At 48.9% G+C, this 22,948-nt stretch overlaps 1 pseudogene; it reads left to right on the top strand.

Moving 5' to 3' along the window:
• Positions 1–22,783, top strand: part of LOC103645087 (thaumatin-like pathogenesis-related protein 4) — a 63,066-nt pseudogene extending 40,283 nt beyond the window's left edge.
• The last annotated feature ends 165 nt before the right edge of the window (positions 22,784–22,948 follow it).

Below are 22,948 nucleotides of genomic sequence, written 5' to 3'. Positions count from 1 at the left end.
AAGCCGAGGCTCGGCGGGTAGCTCGACGCGCCAAGTCGTTCGTCTTGCTGGGCGATGAGGAGGAGCTCTACCACCGGAGCCCCTCGGGCATCCTCCAGCGATGCATCTCCATCGCCGAAGGTCAGGAACTCCTGCAAGAAATACACTCGGGGGCTTGCGGCCATCATGCAGCGCCTCGAGCCCTTGTCGGGAATGCTTTCCGGCAAGGCTTCTACTGGCCAACGGCGGTGGCTGACGCCACTAGAATTGTCCGCACCTGCGAAGGGTGCCAATTCTATGCGAAGCAGACCCACCTGCCCACTCAGGCTCTGTAGACGATACCCATCACCTGGCCCTTTACTGTATGGGGTCTGGACCTCGTCGGTCCCTTGCAGAAGGCGCCCGGGGGCTACACGCACCTGCTGGTCGCCATCGACAAATTCTCCAAGTGGATCGAGGTCCGACCCCTGAACAGCATCAGGTCCGAGCAGGCGGTGGCGTTCTTCACCAACATCATCCATCGCTTCGGGGTCCCAAACTCCATCATCACCGACAACGGTACCCAGTTCACCGACAAAAAATTCTTGGATTTTTGCGAGGATCACCACATCCGGGTGGACTGGGCCACCGTGGCTCATCCCATGTCGAATGGGCAAGTAGAGCGTGCCAACGGCATGATTCTACAAGGGCTCAAGCCCCGGATTCACAACGGCCTCAACAAGTTCGGCAAGCGATGGATGAAGGAACTCCCCTCGGTGGTCTGGAGCCTGAGGACGACGCCGAGCCGAGCCACGGGTTTCACGCCGTTCTTCCTGGTCTACGGGGCCGAGGCCATCTTGCCCACTGACCTGGAATACGGCTCCCCGAGGACGAGGGCCTACAACGATCAAAGCAACCAAGCTAGCCGAGAAGAATCGCTGGACCAGCTGGAAGAGGCTCGGGACAAGGCCTTACTACACTCGGCGCGGTACCAGCAGACCCTGCGACGCTACCACGCCCGAGGGGTCCGGCCCCGAGACCTCCATGTGGGCGACCTGGTGCTTCGGCTGCGGCAAGACGCCCGAGGGAGGCACAAACTCATGCCCCCCTGGGAGGGGCCATTCGTCATCGCCAAAGTTCTGAAGCCCGGAACATACAAGCTGGCCAACAATCAAGGCGAGATCTACGACAACGCTTGGAACATCAAACAACTACGTCGCTTCTACCCTTAAGATATTTTCAAGTTGTTCATATACCTCGCACCCACGCAAAGTTTAGTCATCAAGGAAGGGTCGGCCTCGCCTCGGCAAAGCCCGACCCTCCCTCGGGGGCTAAAAGGGGGGAGACCCCCTCTGCGTCGAAATTTTCCTCGAAAAAGGATCTCTTTTTAGCAGAATTTCTTTCGTGCTTTTTGACTACTTCGAAAAGCGGATCCTGGAAACGACGGAGTACACATAAGCAGCCAAGGCTGACCGAGCCGAGGGACTCCTACGCCTCCGGGATACGGATACCTCACTCATCACCTTCTGCGATATGTAACTCGCGTTCGGATAAAGTGATTCCGCGGACCGAACAAGTCTTCACGTTCGGAAGCTCTTCTGCCGAGGCGGTCCTTCAAGCCTTCTCGACTGAATCGGTGACAGGGCCTCATGGACGGGCGAAAGTACGCGTAAGCGGCAAGGCCGACCGAGCCGAGGGACTCCCACGCCTCTGGGATACGGATACCTCACTCATCACCTTCCGCGAGAAGCAACTCTCGCCCACGCAAACATCCCTGTTACCGACGGAAAGTCCAGATGCTCGAAATAAGAGGAAAGGAGACGCGGCTTTACAACGCAGCGAGGGTGTGTTTTCTGGCCTCGGCGGCCGCAGAAGGCACACGCTACAAGACAATCTGATCCTGCAGGCTCGGGTCTTCACGCTGAAGGGGGCTGTAGCACCCTCGGCATCGACGACGCCTTCAGCGAGGTCCGACCCAGCCTCGGACGGCGACACGATCCAGGGACTTCTCCGGGAATCCGGCCCGAGCAGGCGGCTCGGCCGGTTACCCCTGGGGCCTCGGCCAACCATCTTCCAAGGGCGCCAGCCCGACCCGAGGCCTCGGCTGATCGACTCCGACGTCGGCCCCGCTGACGGGCAACCCGGCTAGGCTCCGGCCAACCAGGTTCCCATTTTCGAGCCAACTCCGCCTCTGTTCGTACTGATATCGCTACCCCTGGCCTCGGCTCATCGAAGAGCGGCCAAGGGGTCCCCTTAACTAAGCTAGAGAAGCCTCAGACAACAAGGCCGATCGAGCCGAGGGACTCCTACGCCTCCGGGATACGGATACCTCACTCGTCACCTTGACACGGGGCGACTCATGCTTGGTGAAGCGGTTCAGATAATCAACAGGCGAGACTTAGTGCTCGAAAATGAGGAAAAAACACGGCTCCGTGCCGAAATTACATACATGTTCAGGCCTCGACAGCCACAATGAACAAAAACACTGGCATTCGAAGTGCCATTACAAACGGAACTCCGGTTCCCCCTCCGCAGGTACGAACAACCCCACTCCATGGGGAAGGCCTGCGGAGCAACAGAAGACTGATGAGCGGCTCGCCGCCGCCCGCTCTGACTACGACGACAACGACCCCCGCTCCGGATGGCCGAGCCGCAGCAGTGCAGGCCTCAGGGTGGGCGCTGCTGCAATCTTGCCCTCGCCCACGCTGACGCTCGAGGGGCGAGGACAAGTACGAAGAACCGGAGGCCCGGGGCGCGGATGGTGGCAGTGATCCCGTCGGCGACGGGGACTTCTCGAGCCGCCTCCGCCTCGGCGCTGATGGCGGGGGCCACCAGCCCCCCGGCAGATCCCCACTCAAATCCTCCCAAACGAGTGGGGCACCGGCCTCTGCGCGAGGGCGCCATCCCGGTGCAAAAGCAGGGCCACCCCAGAACACGAACGCCGCCCTAGCAGCGCGCGGCATCGTGGGTGGTCCTCCCGTGCACACGGCGCGGCAGCCGCCCTCCGGCAGGAGGGACCGCCGGGAGCCAAGCCGACGACTCCAACACGCTGGAGGTGACGACGCCCGCCGTCGATCAGCCCCACGTTGTCTAAGTCCGCGCCGCCCGCAGGGCCAGTGAGCGCCTTCTCCCTCGAACGCCGCGGGAGAGGGTGACCCGCGGACCCGCACGGGAGGTAGAGCGCCGGCTCAGCCCGGTCCCCATCCCAGCGAGGATGATGAACATCCTTGAAGCTGAGGGTGGGACCAAGATCGCAGCCCGGCTTGCTCCTCCCCACCCAGGAACTGGTGGTCACCATCTTGGGTGACCGCCGGCGTGGGGGTGCAGCCGGGCCGGCTGATGAAAATCCTTGAATCCGAACGATGGCTGAAAGGTACCAACTCCCACGGAGTTGCGTTCCTCCAGCGAGGAGGCGGAAAGACGGTGGATACCCCCCATCCGGGGGCTTGGAAGATGGAAAGACACGACGCATAAGGGAGGAAGAAGACATGGTTGCCTTCCGAAAGGGGTCGCCCTCCTTTTAAAGGCAACTCTCCCTACGTGCGCCCCCAAATGCCACGGGCTGAGTCTTCTCCAACACGCTCCAAGGCCCTCCTCGGCGGCTCGGGGGCTGGGTCCCGCATGTCATGCAAACCGGCTCAGAGCAGAAGAAGCCAAACCGCCGCGCGTGGTGCACACAACCGCCCAGCGGTTACAAGCGACCCCCCACTTTTGCCCAGACCAACGGGCGGAAGGGGCGGGCAGCCATGCAGGCGGCATGCAACCGCGCCAGGTGGACGCGCTTCTCCGACTTCTGACACACCAGCTTGGAGGCCCAGGCCCACGCGTCACGCAACCAGCGCGCCAGTTGCTGCATGCAAGCAACCGCACCGCCACTTGCGCCACCGTCGCACCTCTTCGGTTGCGGAACCTATGCCGCGACTCGAGGCGACCCAGCGCACGACCCAGCAGCGCCAGTCTGGCGCGACGGTCAATGCGGCCGAAAGTGGGCCGGCAGTAATGACGGTGGCAGGCGAGCGGGAGCAGCAGTCACGTCGTCAGCCAGGCTCACGTCCCCTCCAGGGACAGCAAGAGAGCCTCCTCCCACGGCGTGAAGACGGTGCGCCCGTGATCCGTTCCTCGAACGGCTCGCGCACGCGCAACGGCCGCCCCGCCAACCGCTCGCCCCGTCGCATTAACTCCGCGGCGGGACAGGCGGCGCCTCTGGCAGGAGAAGCGGGCGACGCTTCGCCTTCGCCGTAATAACCGCGCCAAAAAAGGTACCCCGAGCCGATTTTCGTATCCTTTTCCTTTTTCCTCTTTCTCTATCTCTTGCAACAGGGACCGGGAAAGGGGGATACCCCGAAAAGGATCCTTCTCTGTGAAGGAACCGGGCTCCGAGCCCCCCCTACTGATCAGAGGTTCGAAGGCTGGCCCTCCGAAGGGTTCAACAGTCGCCTCAGATCGCGTGGGCCCGACACCCACTACTGGTCAGGGGTTCGAAGGCCAGCCCCCCGAAGGGCTCCATGGCCGCCTCAGGCTACTCGGGCTCCGTGCCCATTACTGATCAGGGGTTCGAAGGCTGGCCCCCGAAGGGTTCACAGTCGCCTCAGACGCCGAGCGAGGGATGACCAGGGGTACGTTCGATACATAACCGAGGCTCGGGCTGCGCTCCCGAGGTACCCTAGGACATTTCCGAGACCAGCGGGAACGATCTTGTAACGGAATCCCATCGGAGGGAGGCATCAAGCCCTCGGACCCCGTCGCCAGGGGACCGGGTCCAGCAGATCACCCGCAGGTACTTTTGGGCGTGCCTTTGGGCCCCTAGCCGACCCCCAACGAACGGGGCACGGACGTCCACTCGGATCACCCGCTTGCAGCTCACCGGAGACACCATGTTCGGTGCCCATCGAGGGTAACATGGCGCTCTCTCCCCTCCTCCTTGCGAAAAGGCGACGCAGGGGCGTATATAAAAAAGCCGAGTCTGTCCCTGATCGTCCTCTCGCCCTGTGCGGAGGCTCGGGGGCTGCTCTCGCAAACCCGGCTCCAGCCAAACCGTTGACAGCGTCAACATACCAGCCCGAGAGCTTGGGCCCCGACCGTGCACCCGGGCTACGACCAGTTCGCATGAGGGAACAACCAAACCAGCCGAAGCATTACGCAAGGCATTAAGACCTCGAAGGAGTGAAACCACTCCTCCGAGGCCTCGGGGGCTACACCCGTCGGGTGCGCTCGCGCGCACCCACCGGAACAAAATGCAACCGAGAAAGGCTCGTCCCCTTGCAAAAAAGTGCGACGAAAGCCTCCAAGCGAGTGCTAACACTCCCTTCGAGGCTCGGGGCTACTATCGGGGACCATAATTAGGGGTACCCTCAAGACGCCTAATTCTCAGCTGGTAACCCCCATCAGCATAAAGCTGCAGAGGCCTGATGGGTGCGATTAAGTCAGGGATCAGTCCATACGAGTGACTCAATCACGCTTCACCCGAGCCTAGCCTCGGACAAGGGCAGCCGACCTCGAGGGACTTCCGTCTCGCCCGAGGCCCCCCTTTTAACGGCGGACACATCTCCGGCTCGCCCGAGGCCTTGGCTTCGCTAAGAAGCAACCCTGACTAAATCGCCGCACCGACTGACCGAGTTGCAGGAGCATTTAACGCAAAGGTGGCCTGACACCTCTATCCTGACGCGCGCCCCCCGGCAGAGCCGAAGTGACCGCCGTCACTCCGCCGCTCCACTGACCGGTCTGACAGAAGGACAGCGCCGCCTGCGCCACTCCGACTGCAGTGCCACTCGACAGAGTGAGTCTGACAGGCAGTCAGGCCTTGCCAAAGGCGCCATAGGAAGCTCCGCTCCGCCCGACCCAGGGCTCGGACTCGGGCTAAGCCCCGGAAGACGGCGAACTCCGCTCCGCCCGACCCAGGGCTCGGACTCGGGCTAAGACCCGGAAGACGGCGAACTCCGCTCCGCCCGACCCAGGGCTCGGACTCGGGCTAAGACCCGGAAGACGGCGAACTCCGCTCCGCCCGACCCAGGGCTCGGACTCGGGCTAAGACCCGGAAGACGGCGAGCACCGTTCCGCCCGACCCAGGGCTCGGACTCGGGCTAAGACCCGGAAGACGGCGAACTCCGCTCCGCCCGACCCAGGGCTCGGACTCGGGCTCGGCCCCGGAAGACGACGAACTCCGCCTCGCCCGACCCCAGGGCTCGGACTCCGCTCTGGCCTCTGCCGAACGATCTCCGCCTCGCTCGACCCAGGGGCTCGGGCTCGGCCTCGGCCACGGAAGACAGACTCGACCTCGGCTTCGGAGGAGCCCCCACGTCGCCCGACCTAGGGCACAGGCCCGCCACGTCAACGGAAAGAGCCATCATCATCCTACCCCGAGCCGACTCGGGTCAAAGAGAACAAGACCGGTGTCCCATCTGGCTAGCTCCGCCAGATGGGCAATGATGGCGCCCCACAAGCTCTGTGACGACGGCGGCTCTCAGCTCTCTTACGGAAGCAGGGGGACGTCAGCAAGGACTCGACCGCTCCGACAGCTGTCCCTCCGCCAGGCTTCGTTGCTCCTCCGACAGCCACGACATCACGCCAGCAGGGTGCCAAGATCTCTCCGGCTGCCACATTGGCTTGTACTTAGGGCGCTAGCTCTCCCTCCGCTAGACACGTAGCACTCTGCTACACCCCCATTGTACACCTGGATCCTCTCCTTACGCCTATAAAAGGAAGGACCAGGGCCTTCATAGAGAAGGTTGGCCGCGCGGGGACGAGGACGGGACAGGCGCTCTCTCGGGGCCGCTCGCTTCCCTCACCCGCGTGGACGCTTGTAACCCCCTACTGCAAGCGCACCCGACCTGGGCGCGGGACGAACACGAAGGCCGCGGGATCTCCACCTCTCTCACGCCCGTCTCCGGCCACCTCGCTTCTCCCCCCTTCGCGCTCGCCCACGCGCTCGACCCATCTGGGCTGGGGCACGCGGCACACTCACTCGTCGGCTCAGGGACCCCCCGGTCTCGAAACGCCGACAGTATTGCCGTGATTCCCCTTGTTTGTTGCTGCCAGATCCACTAGTACAATTTGGCTCTATACAAGCGGTAGGCTTTTTACATCACATGCGGTTCGGTTAGAAAACCGCCTGGGATGTCCCAGGCTACTCGAACCGCCTATGATGTATTAGTATCACAAGCGGTTTTTGTTTAGGACCGCCTGTGGTGCTCTATTCTTTTCACAAACGGACCCTAATAAAAAACCGCCTGTGATTGTGATTTGATTACCATATTAATATTTTAATTTTTAACAGAAATATGAAAATACAATTTAAATGAATTAATATTTTAATTTTTAACAGAAATATGCAAATACAATTTAAATGAATTAATATTTAATTTTTAACATAAATATGCAAATACAATTTAAATGAATTTTAATAGCACACATAGATAACTAGAGAGATTTTAAATTAATTGGCAACCACAATGCATAGTCGATCATACATGATAACAAATACAATTTGATTCATACAATTTTTCATGAACTACCATTTTTCCGCATGTATGGCTTTAAGTTCTTATCAATTTTCTTTTCCACACGCTTGATTCTCTCTGGACTGTTAAAGACGAACATCTCTTCATACTTATTGTATTCCTCATCTTGGTCTCCCACATTCTCAACTCCAACAATTTTTTGCTTTCCAAAAATAACTACATGCATCTTCTGCTGGATCGAGTACATAGAACACTTGTGCAACACATTCGGCGAGAACCCATGGGTCATCTTTATATCCTACTTTCTTTAAGTCTACCAGTGTGAGTCCGTAGTTATCCACTATCACCCTCATGGGATGTTGTACCCATTGGCACTTAAATAAGGGTATTTTCATGCTTGGGCCATAATCAAGTTCTCATATTTCCTCTATGAATCCAAAATATGTGGTGTTCTGTCCATGTAGGTCAAAAGCATCGATACGAACACCGCTATTTTGTGCAACACTTTTCATGTCTTTTGATTTAGTGTAGAATGTGTACCCATTGATGTCATATGCTTGCCATGATGTCACAAAACACGATGGCCCAGAAGCCAAATTCTTCATTGTTTTCTCTTCCAAAGAGTCTCCGAATGGGATGTTTTTGTCCATTAACCATTCGCTGAAACGATGTTTGTGCTCCCTCATGATCCAGTCCTCTGTGCGGTTCTAATTTTCTTTACGAAGCTCATCGAGGTGTTCCTCTATGTAAGGCTCGGCTATCGTGAGATGTTGTAGTACACTACCATGAGCACAATGTACTAGCTTGTAATCCTCAACGCGAAAAGTTTTCTTGCCCATTCTCCCTCTCCCACATAGTTTACCCTCTGGGTGAGCGCGATTTCGCACATAACCTTTTAATACTCCCAGGTATCGCTCCAACTGAAAATATGATGTAAATATAGTGGCCCTAATATTTTTATCTGATCCACGAGATGTATGATTAGGTGTACTTGCATATCAAAAAATGATGGAGGAAAACACATTTCAAGCTTGCACATAGTCTCGATGATGTATGCCTTTAGATAGTCCAAGTCTTCTAAAGCTATTACTTTTTGTGAAACCGTATTGAAAAAGTAACACAAGCGTGTGATGACAACTTTGACATGCTTTGTTTCGAGGGCTCTTACCGCAATTGGGAGGAACACCATCAACATCACATGGCAGTCATGAGAGTTGTAGCCAAATAGAGACAAGTCCTTCATCCTGACTAGTTTGCTAATATTGGATGAGAAACCTGTGGGCACTTTGACCCCATGCAAACATTTGCAAATCTTTGTTCTCTCCTCAATTGACAAGTTGTAGCTAGCTGGGGGGAGGTAAGGCTTCCCTTTGCCACTATCCACTGGATGAAGTTCCGGTCTGATTTGAAGATCTACTAGATCATTGCGTGATTTAAGTCCGTCCTTTGTCTTACTCGGCATGCCCAGCAAGGTTCCAATGATGCTGTCAAAAACATTTTTTGTTACATGCATCAAATCAATGCTGTGGCAAATTTCCATATCCTTCCAGTATGGGAGGTACTTGAAAAAAATTGATTGCTTCTTGAAAGTTGTGTAAGTTGAAGGGTCAGTTCTCTTTCTCTTTTCTCCTTTGTTTTTTCCCTTTCCGAATACAACATGAATGTTCTTTACAATTTCAAAAACAAGTTTCCCACTATAAGGCTTTGGTGCACCTTCACTTTCCAGTTCATTGTTAAATTCCTCTTTCATCTTTCGGTACTTATGCTGCTTCATCAAGAACCGTTTGTGTCCCATGAACACCAACTTCTTGGATGATTTAAGGTACATGGAAGCAGTTCCATCGACGCACACTACACAACCATTCTTTCCTTTAGTCTTTTGCCCTGATAGTGTGGTGCCACCGGGAGAATCATGGATGGTAACAAATATAATTGCTCTTAAGTTGAAATACTCATGGCAATACTCATCCCATATTCTAACTCCTTCATTCCAGAGCTTTGTCATATCTTCCATAAGAGGTTCTAGGAACACATCAATATCAACACCAGCTGATTTTTTGGACCTTGAATAAGAATAGTCAACATAATGTACTTTTTTGTGACACAGCCATGATGGAAGGTTGTACATCGTTAAAGTCACGGGCCAGGTGCTATGTACACTTCTTTTTTCACCAAATGGATTCATTCCGTCTATACCCAAAGCAAATCTTACATTTCTGGTTTCTTTGGCAAACTCAAGATAGATAAGATCGAAATTTTTCCATTGTGATGCATCAGCAGGGTGTCGAATCTGTTTGTTATTCTGCTTGTGATTTTCAGCATGCCAACACATAAGCTCAGCCTCCCTAGGATTTGAGAACAAACGTTTTAAGCGATCAATTACTGGAAGATACCACATCACCAAAGCTGGGATCTTTGACTTCCTTTTCCCATCCATGTCATCAAAAGTGTCATTGTCACTTTCAGGCCCAATAGTGGATTTCTTGTTTTTATTTTTCTTCGGGAATTTTTTTACACAGTCTTGATTGTAGCTCTTCTTGTATCGACTGACATTGCAAACTGGGCATCTTGATGCGTTCTCAAAATCGCCACGATACAGAATACAATGGTTCGGACATGCATGAATTTTTTGCACACCCAGAGCTATGGGAAATATAAGCTTCTTCGCTTTATAAGTGCTTGTTGGTAGTTTGTTGGGTTTTGGTAGTAATTGGGACAGAAAATTCAAAAGATCTGTGAAGCTAGTATCAGACCATCCGGCGCTAGCCTTCAACTTAAGAAGTTCTAGAACTGTACGCAGTGTAGTAAACTCTTTGTCACAACCCTTTGATTCATCATATAAAGGTTCTTTTGAGGCACTTTCCAGTCCCTCCATTTTAGATAGCCCTTTCTGCGATCCCACAGAACTCAACATTTCTGGTTCCATATGGCGCAACATCTCTTCACAATCAAATTCTTCAAAATCTTGATTAGCATCCACATTATCCACTTTACCATCAACTTTAAGATCTAAAATTCCGGCAACTCTCTCGTCATTACCAGGCACTTCACACGGATCCAACTCACCATGTTCTGACCATATCGTGTAATTGTTTTTAAACCCTCTTTTTAGCAGATGTGATTGGATTACTCCTGTATCTCTCCAAGCTATCTTATTATCACAATCGATGCACAGACATAATATCTCCTTGCTCTTTCGCAAATTCGTGTGCTTGTTGGCCGCTTCAATAAAGCTTCTCAAATTTCGAATGTACGACGGATGTGGTCTTGGCACATTGTACATCCAACCTCGGTCCATTACATATCCCTATATTGATTAACATCAATAAAATCATTAATTAATTGAATTCATCCATAAAACATGAAACGAATTGATGTGCATGAAAATGAAACAAACATTGCAGCAATAGGTACCTTGAGGTGAGACAACTGTGTTTCTAAAGAATCTTTAAACTAGATCAACTACTACAAGTCCAAATCTTGGAATTCCTAAGTTTTTCTTCAAATCCGGTCTATATTACAAAATTGAGGCAAAAAATCGCATCAAAATGAGAAAGAAAACAAATGGAGATCATATATATGCATAAACTATTGAAATCAATCAATAAACTCAAAAACAAAACCTTCTCCCTGTAGATCTCAAAAAATACCCGCCGCCGCTACAGTGCTGTGAATGTTCTGGGAGATAGGGTTCTGGAACCCGTGGGCTAGTCCTTTTATAGTGTACACACATCACAGGCGGATATTTAGAAAAAACCGCATGTGATAGATAACATCACAAGCGGTTTTTTATTCCGACCGCCTGTGAAGTTAATCTATCACAGGCGGTCGGAATAAAAAACCGCCTGTGATGTTATCTATCACAGGCGGTTTTTCTAAATATCCGTCTGTGATTGTTTACAATATAAAAGGCTTGTTGGTTCCGGCAGGAACCCTAACTCGTCCCGCCCGAGCTGACACAGTTGTGCCGCCAGGCTGCCGCTGTCCTCGTCCCCGAGCCCGAGCCCGAGCGCCGTCGTCCCCGTCCCCGAGCCTAAGCGCCGCCGTCCCCGTCCCCGAGCCCGAGCGCCGCCGTCCCCGAGCCCGAGCGCCGCCGTCCCCGAGCCCGAGCGCCGCCGTCCCTAAGCCCAAGCGCCGCCGTCCCCGTCCCCGAGCTCGAGCGCCGAGTCCCCGAGCCCGAGCACCGAGTGCGCCGCCGTCCCTGAGCCCAAGCGCCGCCGTCCCCGTCCCCGAGCCCGAAGCGCCGCCATCCCTGAGGTACTCAAGAACTGTTGGTCATTAGGCTCGTGAGGTACTCAATAAGCTCTTTCTTCTTCCTCTCGTAGTAAGGTCGAAGTTCAGGTTCCATTTCTTCTAAGTTCATGGCTCGAATTTCCTATATGTGTTTGAATCATATATGTGTTTGAATCATATATGTTAATTGATGGCAGATTACTTGTGTTTGAATCATATATGTGTTTGAATACACAGTTGGATATATATGTGTTTGAATCATAGCTTTCCAAATTTCAGAAGTTAATTGATGGCAGATTACTTGTTACAGACTTTGTGTTGTTACTGTATTGTTCCCCTGATTATCAGTGCTTAGATTAATTATTCGTCTAAACAACATCCCTGGTTTGGCCACTATGACTCGTGGATAAAATGGTTATCCAGAAAAGAAATGGTTAATCAAATGCTTAGGTTAATCAATGGCTATCCCTGATTATTAGTGCTTAGATTAATTACTGTTGGTGTTTTCACTTACATATTTTGTTAAGGTCACCATTTTTGCTTTAGTAGCTTGTTGCCAGTCAGTTATAAGATACTTCTAGCTGTGTATGCTTATTGCTTGGTTGTCAATTACTTCTCAGGTATCAGTTTTTTTATTTCTTTTATCCCTTCTGATTAAATGTTTGTATACCATTAAGGTGTTAGTATCCTTCGAATGAAGAATTTTGTGTCCCTCCATCGATGTCAGTTGTTTGATCTTGTCATGGATAGTTGATGCAACTACTAGGACCCCTTCTTGGTAGAAAATCTTCATAGTGATTGGGGCAACAAGTCTATTTTTAGTGTTTTTTGACTACCTATCTTTGTTTGATAATCATTAGGGCAAATGTGCTTATGGCCACATACATCATGGAAGTACATAGCCATGACAATGTTATTATCTCCCTATGTTATAAGACTTGTCCTTATCTCCCTTCTTTGTTTTTTGACTACCTATCTTTGCTTCCCAACCCTATGTTATAAGACTTGTTCTTATCTCCCATCTTTGACTTGTTCATAGCCATGACAATGTTATTTGGACCCCTCTTTTGCCCTATAAGCCACATCCTTGTTTTCCCTCTGATCCCTGCCTTTGTTGCGATCTCAATTTTGATTGTGAGACTTGGTCATTTTTAGTTTCAGAGATGGAAAAAGAGCCACTTGACATGGTTGAGAGCTCAGTTCGAGTCATCGAGACACATGTTTACATCATTCGCAGTCTAGTGACTGATGGGGTTGTGGATACTAGTGAACCGGAATCAGTGTACACACTTAAGACACTTTGTTTCAAATTGGAGATGTATGCGACATGCTTGAGAAGTGTGCTCTGTCCATCAAAAAGTATGCTGACTCCAAGAGGGCTAAAATTATTCAAGATGAAGCCCTGCAATATGCTGAAGATGATGAAGCTGCAGATGATTTGGAGGAACTCCCAAGCCCAGATCTCCTTACTCAAGCCGACATATTGGAAAAATATTTTGGAATTGAGTATGATAGCGACCAGTCAAGGGGTTGTTGATGTTTAGTCCTAAACAACACGATATGAGTATCGTAGGTTTCACTCTTTGAGATAATGTATTTTGTATGAACCTCTTAGAGAGTGTCAAGTCAATGAACTATCTTCGAGTACTATTGGGAAGTGGATCTCTTTGATGTATTTGTTTTCCCTAGTGATATCGATGGTGCCGAGTAGCACCAAATTTGGACTTGTGTCCATATCTATAGATGCTAGTAGTTGAGCACTAGCGCGTACAATCTTGACTACCTCATCCCTATTCTCTGTTTGGGACTTATATGGAGAATGGCATCGGCTGAATGCCTGAATCGGGTCGGGAAGCACGGAGCAGATAGAAGTGCACTTTCCAATGCAGTTAGACAAAGAAGGCATGGCTGTGATGTTATAATGCTGAAGGACACCAAGAAGAGATTATGGCCTGTCATCCACCACCACTGCCCGTTATTTGTGGGCTTCACCGAGGGCTGGAAACATTTGGTGACAGCAAACGACCTTCGGGCTGGGGACGTCTGCAAGCTTGTTAAGGGGCCAGACGATGGTGAGCCGGTGTACTATGTCCGGATGTGTGGTCACAAAATTTAAAGCCGCCCCGGCTTCATGTGTGTGCTTCTCTTCTCTTAGGTGGGCTGCTAAGTGATCTTAGTAGCCGACATAAGAGAAGAGAAGTGCACAGATGAAGCCGGGGCGGCTTTAAATTTTGTGACCACACATCCGGACAGAGTACATAGGCTCACCATCGTCTGGCCCCTTAACAATCTCGCAGACGTCCCCAGTCTGAAGGTCGTTTGCTGTCACCAAATGTTTCCAGCCCTCGGTGAAGCCCACAAATAACGGGCAGTGGTGGTGGACAATAGGCCATAATCTCTTCTTGGGGTCCTTCAGCATTATAACATCACAGCCATTCCTTCTCTGTCTAACTGCATTGGAAAGTGCACTTCTATCTGCTCCGTGCTTCCCGGCCCGATCCTGCTCCGGAGGCGGGTTTAGGCTTTCTGTTTGGGGAGGAAAGGAGGGACATGGAGGCGGGTTTGGGCTCGATTTCTTTTGAATCACCTTTTCTCCAAGTTCCCTTATTGATGGAACCAGTATATCAGACTAACAATATATCCCTTTATTGATGGAACCAGCTGTGCACTAGGTACCTACTAGGATGGATGTGGTCTGCACCGGTGCGTCTAACAAAGTTGATGAAGACGCGACCAAACTTGAATGGCAGACAACGAGCAGCTCCGGTGAAGGGAGCGGGGAGGATAGTTCTAGTAACGACAATCCTTGTCCTCCTATACCTCCAAGGAAGAAAAAAACATCAGATGAGCTTGATGCCGACTATATTCCCAACGATGAAGAGGTAAATAGAAATATGCCGACTATATTCTAAAATAATGTTCATATATGAAAGGCCAATATTTGTTTCAATATATAGATTTCAAATGAAGAGAAGAAAGAGTATGCATGTTCTATACGAAACACGGAGGATGCTCCGATGCCTGAATCATCCGTTTCACATAAGCGGAAACGAGGGCGACGAGGTCCCAATCAGATGAAAGAAGGTGCAGTTATGTACGTAACACAACTAAATGCAGAGGGGTTTCCTGAAGAACCACTTGACGTGGTTACAAAGTTTCAAAATTCCTGCGGGTCTACTGTTAGATATATAGTGCCAATCACACTTCAAAAATGGAAGGATTTAGATGAAGACACCCGCAATAAGCTATGGGCTAAGTTGTCTGAGTCATTCAAGGTCCCAAAAGGCATAGAGGATGCAGTAAGGAAGTCGATGCTCTCTGCTATGGCCAAGATGTTTCGTGGGTGGAAGGCCGAGATGAATAGGGAATTTGTTAAGAAGAATAAGGTTCCTCCGCCCAAGAAAATGGGGAAAATCACTCAAGCTCAGTGGGAGGAATTTGTTCGTCAGAAGACCGAACTGAAGGCCAAAGAACTGGGCGAAACTAATTCTCAGAGAGTGAAGATGAACAAACACCCCCATCGCATGGGGTCAACCGGATATCACCATAAAGTTGTGCAGTGGAACAGGATAATCGAGGAAGCTATAGCTAATGGCACTTTGGACCCAATATTAAAAGATATCGATGAGCGAGCTATTCGTTGGATCTTAGGTCGGGCAGGTTTGAGTGAGGACGGCAAACTTTTGCATCCAGAATTGGTAGGCGAAGTTTCGACAAAAATTCAAGAATATGCAGATAAGAGAAAGAAGGGCGAATTTAAGCCTCGAAGGGAGAATGACATACTAACTGCAGCACTAGGCAATCCTGAACACACTGGACGGGCTCGGGGAATCTCTTCTAAGATTTCCTGGAGAGAGGCGTTTCCAGAGTATGCGTCGTCATATAGGAAACACGAGAAGTCGAAAAGGGCCCTTGAAGAGACTATTGATGAAAGGGTACAAAAGACTATTAATAACGTGATGAACAAAATGAAGAAAACAGAATGCATATCATTTGAACTCAAGCCAGGCCACATGAGTCCACCTATAGTCCCTAGCAGCGTAGGATCTATGCAAGACTTCACCAAGTACCCTGTAGACGATATTGTTGAGGACAAGCCTTGCTTTCTTCATATTCCAATCAATCGATCTGGGACAAAAACAAAACAAGCTGCTACTGGTTTGGTAAAACCAGGACTTGTTAACTACAAGGATAATCCTGTCCCGCCATACTATGATGTGGTCCAAGTTCTAGAGATCACAGACATTGGTTGTGAAGATTGGGAGATAGACTTTCCAGATGAGGGGATCATAACTTTGCAGGAGGCAATGAACGAGTTGGTCCTTTGGCATCGACGCGACATCAAGTTGGGTGATGAGCCGATCTTAAGTCGTGTATCGCGTCATAAGTCACCAACGCCGAATTCAACACCAATGCAACAGAAAGATAGTTCGATCATTCCATACCCCATGGTGCAAGAAAATATGACACCGACCTCCACAAAAATCGTTGAAACAATCATATCACCTCTTGCTAAGGAACTGGACGAGGGGGACGTAGACAAAATTGTTCCTCAGAATGTCAACGCAAACATCAAAAAGGAAGCAAAGATTGACACCAATGTTGAAGGGCCAACTATTTCAAAGAAAATTCATCAGCGAATCGCCACTGACGATGTCAAGAAACCGTCAGAATCAGTGGCACGCTACCTGCATAAATTGCGGAGAGTTATGACAAATCAATCAAAAGCGGAATTAGCATCTCATGGAGTACGCACACGGTCCCAAATAGACAATTTCGAAGTATGGGAAGAAGATGGAATGATTCATACTCGAGAATCATTACGTCTTAAAACCAATATCTCGATATACAAGAAGGAGGATGTTCCTCCTAAATTTGTGAATGGGAGGCCGTTCTTGACGACGGTGCAAGTTTCTAAGTTGTCGACTCCTGAGATTAGAATGCATGAGTGGTACATGGTGGCTAGCAACAAATACAAACTCGAGGACTTCACATTTGTTGTGCCAGAAGATGCATTTTGGAGCAATGATAATATAGATCCTATGCGGCATTTATTCTTTGACGATCTCTAGTCGTTGTACCACCGACAAAGGATGGAAACCAACTACTTAACCCTCTTTTGCTTGTAAGTACCTCTAAACTTTCATATTTGTTGGTTTTGTACACGCACACATAAACGAGAGTCTAACGATTAACACTTTTACACGTAGGATGCAATACATGGATGATAAGAAGAAACAACTTAAGACAGGGTTTCTTGACCCGTTGATGATATCCCAAGCTCGCTACAAAGAAGTTGATCGGAGACATGGAGAAGAATACAAAGACTTGGATGATGCTGAATTGGAGAAAGCCGTCAAACAGAATCAGAGAAAGAAAATGAAGGTAATGGCTGCATACATTGGACGAGCCATGTATAATCATGTACAACATGGCAAGGACTTAATAATAGCTCCGCACCACTTTAAGTAAGTTCTCGACATGGTTTTGAACTATAAATTATGGCAATCGTGATCTTAACATGTGTTTTCGTCTATGTCTATATAGTGACCACTACATTTGTATCATGATCTTTCCAAAGCATGGTAAAGTCGTGGTCTTCGACTCACTGAGAATGGAAAAGGCTACGTATAATGACTTCTTGAAGATTTTAGATAAGTATGATTATTATTGCACACTTGTACTTATTACAACTTAACAAATGTATTCTTAATCTCACAATGCTATTCTTATATGCAGTGCATACCGTTTTTATTGGAAAGGTCTTGGCGGCGAACATCCAGAGGACAAGCCTAATTTGTCAATATCATTATTTCCATATGGTGACAAACAACCTCCGGGTACTGTCCTGTGCGGTTATTATGTATGCGAATGGTGTCGTGTCACCTTTCATTACATGGTCAATCGTGAGGATGTAAGTTCGCTATCATTGTCTATGTTGCAATTTTTATGTTATATTGTTGCTCATCACATTACTCTTAGCACTGCTTGCTTTTTGCTTTCATTGCAGGTTCCTAAATCCAAGATCAATGCTGAATGGTTAGAAAGAGATATGGTTTCCGTCGGCGTGGCTAAGGTTGTAAAAGACTTGCTTTACTTTATGCGCCGTGAAGTTCTTCATCAACAAGGGCTATTCTACAATACAAATGGAAATTTGCAACAATTCCCAGAACTAAATTTGTACACGATATCACACAGTGTTTAGATCTTTAGTTAGGAACTTTAGATGTTTAGTTGTCTATGGAACTTTGAGATGTTGAGTTGTTATGCAACTTGATATGTGTATAAATCTGTGTATGATGGAACTTGATATGTGGATGAATCTGTGTATGGAACCTGTTATGGAACTTGATAGGTATAAATCTGTGTATGGAATCTGTGTATGGAATATGTGTTTGAATCTGTGTTTGATTCTGTTATTAATTCTGTATATGAATCTGGAATCTAAATATGAATCTGGAATCTGTATATTGAAATACAGTCGGACTTATATTTGAAACCGCCTGTGATGTGTGGCTAACACAAGCGGCTAGGATTAGAAACCGCCTGTGATGTGTGTCTATCACAGGCGGTTCTTTTAAACTGGACCGCCTGGGATGTGTGTCTATCACAGGCGGTTCTTTTAAACCGGACCTCCTGTGATGTGTGTCTATCACAAGCGGTTTTTGATTGACCGCCTGTGATGTTGTTTTACATCACAGTCGGTGCACCACAAGCGGTTCCTGGAACCGCCTGTGTAGAGGCTAACCGGACCGCCTGTACAGAGGTTTACTGTAGTAGTGATCGTGGCAACCATATCATGGAACCCATCACTAATAAGCCATCCTAACTCAAATTTAAACTGGGTGTGGGTGCTGAGCTGAGAGGTAACCATGGCGTTGAGCAGTAACGGTGTGTGGTCCGAGCGAGATCTACGAAGTGCTATGACAGAGACATTAGGGAATTCTAATTCCCAATCGATACTCATAAAAACTCTGTCAAGTTTTTCAAAGGTTGGTGGATCTAAATTATTGGACCAAGTAAAATGACAACCCTTTAGGTAAATCTCTTTCATCTCAAGGCTCTCTATGACGGCATTAAATAAATTAGGCCAACGAAAATTGAAGTTATTTTTGTTTTTATCCTCGGCCCTTCTCATTATATTGAAATCCCCCCGATAATAAAAGGGTGGGACTCTGCACCAACTACACTAGCCATTTCTGCTACGAAGACATTCTTAAGGTCATCCTGAGCTGGGCCATATACCGCATACAGGGCCCATTTAAAATCATCTGATTTATTTCTAAGAAGAAATTTCATGTAAAAATTCCCCTCATCAATAGCTCCAATGTCAAAAAACTGCCGGAATTATTCCTAAAATCATTCCTCCGGATCTACCTCTTGGTGGCACAGTGTGCCAGAGAAAATCAATCCCACCATTTATATGCCGCAAAGTGGAGCCTGAGAAAATGTCCCTGTCCGTCTCAAATATCGCTAAGAAGTCGAGACGATGATCTTTAGCTAAGGTCGAAAGATAATTATGTTTAGCCAAGTCTGCAAGACCTCTGTTATTCCAAAAAATACCCTTCATTTTAAACTATCTTTAGACAGGGTGACTGGTTTTTGAGAAGGACGAGAAGCCCTCCTTACCGAAGTAAAATGATTCGCCTTTTTACGACGTGAAACAACACTAAGATCATAGCCCCACTCTAGACCGTCTTGGTCAGAGTTATCATCCCATCTTTTAGAAGCATTTGAAATGTGAGTATCAATTTCATCCTCTTCTTCTTTATCTAAGTCAATACAATGAACAGAAGAAGATGAATTGGTAGAAATAATAAGTCTATCAACCTCCATATTCTTAATTGCTTCGACCGATTTAAGAACCTCATTATCATTTCTGCTTAAGCGAATCCCAACATTATTTAAATTGGTAGTAATAATTTTTGGCTTAAAAGATACAAAGGAGCACTCACTTATTTCCATATTGTGCTTTGCTGCTAGGCGCTGAGCCTTGCTCATAGTATCCTCATCAGAAGCCACTCTCTTGCTGGAGGCACGAGTAACTGCTTCTACAGCAGTCGGTCTTTGAGAAAGAGAGTTTGATGTAAACCAGTCTTGAAGAGCAACCAAGACGTGATTGTCTATCTCTTACAAATGTTGTAGAGCCTGTACCATTTCATCATTTTTCATTTTAGCTTTAATTTTGAACAGCTTGCATAAATGTTGTAATGTAGCTCGAGGTACCTCTGAAAAAGAAAATGAGATATCTGAGGTGCCACCACTTTGGACCAGAGAAAATGGCATTGTATTTAAGTATCCCTGCCCTGAAATATTTAATTCAGGAATAAATGGATCAGCTTCCACGTTTATGAGTGAACGAGAATAAGTATGTTTAGTGGGCCCTAGAGAAGGATTAACAAAATCATCACCTTCAACAGATGTGTGGTCAGGACCCATGGAAAAATTGACCAAACCCACACACACATTTGCAGCAGCCTGTAAGAATGCTGAGCCAAAGTTTGATCACTCCCCAACTCTAACGCATTGGGAGTAGCAGCCTGCATGTGCGCCAAAGCCACTGTCATTTTATCAGCCACACCAACACACGCACTCTCAAGGGCACTAACATTAACGTTCTCTATCTCCACATGGGCATCAATAGCCCCTGCATCAAGTTCATCACCTTTTGAAGCTGCATATCCCAAGGCTAAATTCGAACCCTGATTATAGAAAAAAACAGGAGTCGTAGTCTGGGAGAGCACAACAGCATCTAAGTTGTCAAGTGTCAAATCGGTCTTAGAAAATTCCTGGACCTGCTGTGAGGCCTGTATGACATTAGAAGGATTGTCAACATTGTTACCAGATACATCATCCATTAATGCATCTTCACCGGTAGCCTCACGATTATTCTGAAAGTCATCGAGCCCATCATACTCTTCGCCCTTGGAGTCATTTTCTTCTTCGTCATTCTTATCAGAGGGATCATTAAAATCTAACTAGACTCCATCTTTGCACACCTTATCAACTTTAAAGAAAATTTCATATAAGCCGTCGCCCACCACAATGTCCATCGATTCTGGTATCTTATCAACGTTTGTTACGCCTATCGGCAACCTAACAACACCCATCCTTTTTGTATATCTCAGAACAACTTTTTGAGTAGCTCCAATAATAGTGCCCATAGCCCACAAAGGAAGAAAAGAACGTATCTCAAATGACACCCCATAAATGTTCACCCATGCCTTCTGCAGATGATGAGCAGGCTCTATCTTCTGGTCTAATTCTTGAATAAACATTATACTATTACCATCTGTTGTATGAACTTATTTCATGGCCACCATCCGCTGCAGTTCAACTTTGGATGGGAAAGGTACCACAAAACCATTTGAATGGCTCTAGACAGACCAAGTCCATCTCACCGGAATGAGGCGAGCCAATTCAGATTTAACTAATTCCAAAGTGATGGTACCTTCCTTTGCTGTGATAAATGCCGTTGAAGTTTCTTTCTTTGGGATCAATCCCTTTGAGCCAAAAGATGAAATCTAAAAGAATCCGGAGTCCCCACCCGCAAAACCGCAAAGAATAGCATGAGGTTTAGGGCCATTATATACCGGGCAGTCCATCGGCATGTGATCATCCTCACAAATCTCACAGCAGAGCTCCTCCCGTCGTCTCTTGCCTGTGTCATCAGCCAAGCGAATGATGGTTGTGTCAGTCAATCGCTTCTTTTCAGCATCTTCGAACGAACGAGCCTTGCTTGTTTCAGGCACCTCTCGATCAGCTGCTCTGTTCGAATCCTGAGATGAGTGCCAACAAGAACGGCCACCACGGCCACACCATACTCCACGACCTCGGTCTTGCCTAGGCCCCCGACCACTAAAGAAAGGGTGTTCCCCTAGCGTGGACGCGATTTGGACCGCAGTTTGGATTAACTTGACTACGACGGTCCGCCTGCCTCCAAACTGGGGAATGTGCGCCTCCGTTTCCCCCATCACTTACACCATCCATAAGCACCTCAGCGTATGAGTGCCTAGGGATCTCGGTGGCTTGTGGAGGCAGCGTGAGCAGGGGCAATCTTGGTTTGCGAATAGGTCTGACGAAGAGACGGTGAGAAAGGAGTCTGAGACCTACGTTGCGGCTTCTGAATGATTCCAGAGACCGACCCTTGGAGAAAAGAGGTAGCCCGTCCCGAGAAAAGGACATGGGCCTGCACTGGACCGGTTCCAATCCAAATGAATTTGAATTCAGCACTGACAACAAATCTGGTGAAAAAATCGGATCTGGGGGAGCTAGGTGGTCGCTCGCTGCAATCATCACCGGAAGACCCCAAAATAAAATCAAACACATCATTGATCGTCCATTGAGGTGGCGGCCGAGGCAAAGGCCCTTTCCACGGCTTAGACTTCGATAGAAACATTGACCCACCTGCAACACAATCGGAAGAACTCACCTTCGAAGGTCGACCAGCATTGTAGGGCTTCCTGCTCTGGTTCCCCGCCCCATAATAGATGCGCTTGGCGGCGGGCATGCCACGCCGCACCCTTCACGACGCGACAGCCACACCGTCTTTTGCCCCTGCACGCAAGAACACGTCCTCGCCTCAGGTGTAAATGCGCTAGATCGAAGTCTCTAAGACATAAGGCAGCCATGCCCGTCCTCTGGGTCCTCCTCCTCGGCGCGTTCTATGCTGGTGCAAGCGTAGGCACTTTCACCATAACGAACAACTGTGACTACACGTATGGTGTGGCCAGCGGGCATTCCCATCGGCGGCGGCACGCAGCTGGACCAACTGTAGGCCAGACATGGACCGTCGACGTGCCCGGCCGGCACTAGTGGCAGGTTCTGGGGACACACAGGTTGTTCATTCAACGGCGAGAGTGGCCACTGTGACACTGACGACTGCGCTGGTGTGCTCTCCTGCACACTCTCTCCGGGGATCCACCGACGACACTGGCAGAGTACACGCTTGATGGCGGCGATGCACATGACTACTACGACATCTCGGTGGTCAGCGGCTATAACTTGCCCATGGCGTTGAGATCTTGTGCACGTACGCCCACCAGTGCCCCGGCGCTTACCAGTATCCGAGCGACAATACCAAGACCCATGCTTGCAACGACAACAACAACTACCAGGTCACCTTCTGCACGTGATGAGCACCGGCGAACGATGAACAAGTGTTGTAGAATAATATGGTTCTCATAAATCTTCAACCCAATTATCCTTTTCTCATTAACATGTACATTATGACGTATATCAGATGCATAACCCTCAGAAAACTTCACACCGTTAAGTCTTGACAAAATAATTTCCTCTCG

This window comes from Zea mays, chromosome 1, assembly GCF_902167145.1.
Source record: "Zea mays cultivar B73 chromosome 1, Zm-B73-REFERENCE-NAM-5.0, whole genome shotgun sequence".
NCBI lineage: Eukaryota > Viridiplantae > Streptophyta > Magnoliopsida > Poales > Poaceae > Zea > Zea mays.
Note: the sequence above shows the minus strand (reverse complement) of the source record. Positions and strands in the feature narration are given on the sequence as shown.